This window comes from Pteropus vampyrus, unplaced genomic scaffold (assembly GCF_000151845.1).
Source record: "Pteropus vampyrus isolate Shadow unplaced genomic scaffold, Pvam_2.0 Scaffold453, whole genome shotgun sequence".
Classification (NCBI taxonomy): domain Eukaryota; kingdom Metazoa; phylum Chordata; class Mammalia; order Chiroptera; family Pteropodidae; genus Pteropus; species Pteropus vampyrus.
Genome location: NW_011889234.1, coordinates 161398 through 166897, shown reverse-complemented (window position 1 = coordinate 166897; position 5500 = coordinate 161398). Strand labels below are relative to the sequence as shown.

Here is a 5500-nt window from a genome sequence, read left to right as displayed (position 1 = left end):
AAGTATATATGACCATTATTTATGCATTCTCCTGATAATGGGCATTTGGGTTATTTTCAGTTTATGACTTTTATACTTCTATGACCATCCCTCAATATGTCTTTTGTCGATTGTATGTATGTATGTATGTATGTATGTATGTATGTATGTATGTATGTATGTACGTACGTACGTACGTATGTATGTATGTATGTGGTGGGTATCTAACTAGATATGGAATTGCCAGGTTACTCTAAGTAGATGCTGTCAAGGGTTTTCAAAAGAGGCACTCCCACCAGAAATATATGATAATTCCAGTTGTTCCACATTTTTTGCTATCGCTTGGTATTAAGTTTTTGTTTTGTTTCGTATTCTAGTATATATGTCTCTCATATTGGCCAAACAACAGAGGAGACTTCAAGAGAACCTCTTGAGAGTTTGACCTGTGCCAGCTGAAGTTGTATGGTACAGAGGCAAATGCCAAACCTAATTCTGAAAAAAATTCTCCAGGCCAAAGTGGCAAAGTAGAAATGGTTGCACTGGACTACATTCCCTCCAAGGGCAAGGCAAAGCATGATGATTCTTATGGACCGAATTCAAGCCCTGGAGATGCCATGAGATCCAAACAGAGAGGTGGCCTGAAAGATGAAAGGGAGCAGTCAAAAATGGCAGTCAGAAGAGGAGTGTTTCCAGGGACCAGGGAGCTGTCATTGAACAGCCCAGCAAAGGAACCTCTGAGGAACTCAAGAAGGGCACAGTGACAGGAAAGGCTAGTCCTCCAACAGAGGGCACCTTCATGAGGTGCCTGCCAGTGAGATCTTCTGTCTCTTCCTGTCCAGAGGAAGAGCTGGAGACAACCTGGTGAGGGCTGAGAAAGAGAAGGCGAACCACACTGGGAAAAAAAATCCAGAAGCTGACCAAGCCTTCTCCCCAGATGTTGCCTTCCCAGCCTAAAGCAGGCCAACACTGAGAGAAGGGGAGAAGGTTCAAATTAGGTATGAGTGTGGAGTTGTGATTAAGATGCTAACCTGAACATTTTAATTATGAATATATCCCTGATAAGCCTTCCATACCCAAAACGTGCCTTCCCTGCAGAATTGCCTACTTCATTTCATGGCAACTCCATCCCTCTACTTAATCAGGCCCAAAGTCATGAAGTCATTGTCCTGTCTTCTCTTGCACCCCATATTTTCTCTATTTTAACACATATTATGTTTTTGAAAAAGGAGAGTGGTCAAGTATGTTTTTGGTATTTACTGCATTTATGATGTCCTGAACTATTAATTCTTGGCTAACTTTCAAGAAAATAAAAATGAATACAGTTCGTAGATTTTCTAAGTTTACAAAGAAATGCCCTGTCCTTTCTTTTGCACATGCTTGTGCTACTAAAAACTAAATCATCATAATAAGAGCAAAACCTAAGAAACAAATAATTCATTAAAGTAAAATGAATGTGGTTACTACTAATTCATATTTCGTACAATCCAATATGAAAGCATTTTTGGTAAAGGATAAAAAGTACATATCCTGGGCAGATGAATTCAACCTAGCACTTGAAAGTTTGATGTGGACACAATTACCTATAAATATGGGTTTTAAAACAAACATAAAGCCTTAACTTAGAGTTTCATTGTGTTTTATAGTCGTCATGACCCTTATTTTTAAATAGCTGTTTAAGTCTACCTAATAAAGAGGAAGTATGTGTTTGTGTATGGGGTTTGTAAATTAAATGCAGTAAACTATGGCTTTAAAAAGAACATTGTTTTCATGACACTGCTTGTTAATCTAGCTAGAATTATTTACAAAATAATTGAGTGTATAATAGTGATTCATTTACAAAAAAAAGAACTGTTTCCCCTTAAAACTTAAGTTATTTTAATTATTCTAAGTGTATTTGCAAAAACTAAAATTCAAGAAGTTCTGTTTACAGAATGGCAGCATGAGGTGATCCATGTATGTGTTACCCCACAAAATAGCCCAAAATGGTGAAAATTACAAAAACATCCATTTAAAGTCTCTGAATATTGTCCAAAAGTCATATAGCAAACAAAAAAATACTTATTCAAGGAAATCTACCATATTTCAGTTTGAACAGAAAGGATCTATGACACTTGAGCCACATAACCTGCTCCCTCTCTCCCCTCCTCCAGCTCAGCTTGATGAAAGCTCCACTCCAGGTACATTTGGCCAAAAAGACAGGGCTTTCTTTCCCTTTAGTTTATAGTCAAGGGATACAGCATATCAACAACAGGAGGTGCCACCAGCATTTTTCATCTCCTCCATCTCTGAGTTGCTGAGGCTGACTTCCAAGTGAGTGTGGCCAAGAAGTTGAAGACTCTCTTCCTATACCTAGAAATAAGGAACATTTAATAAACCAAAAGACATCCCATGGCTATGAATCAAAAGACTTAATATTTTTAAGAGGTCAGTTCTCCTCAAATTTATCTACAGATTTAACACAATCTCTATTAAAATTACAGCTTGAGTCTTTACAGAAATTGACAAACTGATCCTAAAATTAATGTGGAAATTCAAGAGACCCATAATAGCCAAAACGATCTTCAAAAAGAATAATGAAGTTGGAGGACCCACACTTTCTGATTTCAAAATTAATTACAAAGCTACATGGTACTGGACTAAAGATAGACATATAAACCAATGGGATATAATTAAGAGTCCAGAAGTAAATCCTAATATTTATGGTCAATTGATTTTCAACACAGATTCTAAGATAATTCAATGGGGAAAAAATAGTCATTTCAGCAAATGGGGCTGGGACAACCAGATATCCACACACAAAAGAATGAAGTTTGTTCCCTACCACATACCATATACCCAAATTAACTCAAAGTAGATCAAAGACATAAGTATAAGAGCTTCAACTATAAAACTCATGGAAGAAAACATAGGCTTAAATCTTTGAGACCTTGAATTAGGCAATGATTTCTTAGATATGACATCTAAAGCTCTAAAGCACACATAACAAAAGATAAGATAGCGAGATTTGTATCTAGAATATATAAAGAACTATTACAACTTAACTATTACAACTTTATAATTGAGTTGTATTACTACTTAATGCAACTCAATTAAAAATGAACAAAGGATCTGAATAGGCAGTTCTCCAAAGAAAATATAAAAATGGCTAATAAACACATAAAAAAATGCTCAATATCATTAGCCATCAGATAAATGCAAATGAAAACCACATAACCACTTCACAGTCATAGGATGGCTATAATCAAAAAGACAGATAGTAACATGTTGGCCAGAAGAAATTAGAACCCCAATACAATACTGATGGGAATGTAAAAGGGTACAGCCACTTTGGAAAATAGTCTGGCATTTCCTCAAAAGGTTATACACAGAGTTACCATGTGATCCAGCAATTCTACTCCTAGGTATTTATCTAGGATAAATGAGTAATAAAAATGTGTTTGCACAGCTTGTATGTATGTATAAAAACTTGTACATGAATGTTCATAATAGTGTCATTCACAATAGTTAAAAAGTTGAAATGGCTGAAATGTCTGTCAACTGATGAATGAATAAACAAAATGTGTTATACCCATACAATGGAATACTATTCAGTGATAAAAATGAATGAAGTACTGATACATATTACAACATGGATGAACCTTGAAAACATGCTAAGTAAGAGAAGCCAGTCACAAAGGGCCATCAAATGTATGATTTCATTTACATGAAATATCCAGAGAAGGTAAATTATAGAGATTGAGAGTGTATTAGTAGTCACCTAGATCTGGAGAGAATTGAGAGTGATAGCTGAGTGATATAGGGTTTCTTTTGGAGGCAATAAAATATTCTAAATTAATTGCAATAATGGTTGCACAACTCTGTGAATATACTAAAAAGCCATTGAATTATACGTTTTAAATGGGTGAATTGTATATCTCAATAAAACTGTTTAAAAAAAGAATTGAGTTACAGATTTCTAAAAGGATATTGATGAAATGGTAATTCGAAATATCAAAGAATTTAATGCTCATAGCTAACCTTATCTAAAAGACTACGAGATTTGAAAATTAATCATGTAAGATGTTTCAACCATGAGAATGTTAAGAATACTGATTACAATATTTTTCTGCTTTACCATTTTCTCTCCTCCCTTTTTCTGTTTCTCACCAAATTACATTTTTATATCTTTCTAAGTCTTATGTTCTATTGATTTCAAAGTCCTTTTGACTTCACATAGAACTCCATGAACAGAGAACATAGAAACTAATGATAATAGAATTATTTTATTAAAAGTTCATATATTTTAAATTATGACAAATTGGTATAATATGAAAAATGATTCCAGTTAAAAGGAATATAATAGACGGGCGGCGCAGTCTGAGCAGGTGGAGCTGAGGCAGCGGTGGTGGCAAGGGCAGCTCTGGAGGCCACAGTCTGGGTCCCGGCTTTTTTTTTTTTTTTTTTGAGTCAAAAGGAAAGTTTATTAGAAAGAGGGTAATGCTCCACAGACAGAGTGTGGTTTCCTCTCAGAGACAAGAGAGTGAGAGGGACCAAGAGAAGATTGGAAAGATTGAGTCTCAGCTTTGACCCCATCCCCACCACAGTGACGGTTGCTGAGCTGCTGGGGCTCCTGACCACCCTCCAGGCCACAGCCTCGGGCTACTTTATCAGCATCACTGGGCATGCCAAGGAGTGCTTCTTTGAGCGTGTCACCTTGGGCACCAAGATGGGCCTTATCTTCAGGGTGGCTGAGGGCAGCTTCCTGGACATCAATGTGGAGATTACAGGGCCTGATAATAAAGGAATTTATAAAGGAGACTGGGAGTCCAGTGGGAAATATACATGTGCTGTTCATATGGATGAAACATATAAACTTTGTTTGAGCAACAGATTATCCACCATAAGTCCAAAAATAGTGATGTTCATGACTGATATTAGGAGGCCCCAAAAGGGCAAGACATAGAAACAGAAGCTCACTGGAACAAGCTAGAAGAAATGATTAATGAGCTAGCAGTGGTGATGATAGCTGCAAAGCATGAACAGGAATACCTGGAAGTTCAGGAGAGAATACAGAGCAACAAATGACAACACAAATAGCAACGTGGTCTTTTGGTCCTTTTTTGAAGCTCTTGTTTTAGTTGCCATGACATTGGGACAGATCTACTACTTGAAGAGATTTTTTGAAGTTTAGAGGGTTGTTTAAAAAGCCTTTTCCTGATGATTCAAAATTTATAATTCACTGTTTACTCAACATCTTGGTCATAATCATGTCTTAGTTTGTACGTTTTTATTTCCTGAACTGTACATTCACAGCTTATGTTTCTTTGTGATTAATAGATATTGGGGAAAACACCTTTTTAGAAAAAAGTTATAGTGAAAATTTGACATTCGATTAGCACGATTTCTTATTTGAATTTTTCCTCTATAATGATATAAGTCCTAGCAGAGCTTGAACACTGTAAATCAAATGTAGGCATACAGTCTTTATTGTATCTTCTTTTGTTATAATAGAATGCAGTTTGTTTAGGGTAGTACTTTACTA

The 5500-nt window shown here is 36.0% G+C and overlaps 1 pseudogene; it reads left to right on the top strand.

Annotated features, from left to right (window-relative positions):
• The first annotated feature begins 509 nt into the window (after positions 1 to 509).
• On the top strand, positions 510 to 5161 carry LOC105306700 (annotated as a pseudogene).
• The last annotated feature ends 339 nt before the right edge of the window (positions 5162 to 5500 follow it).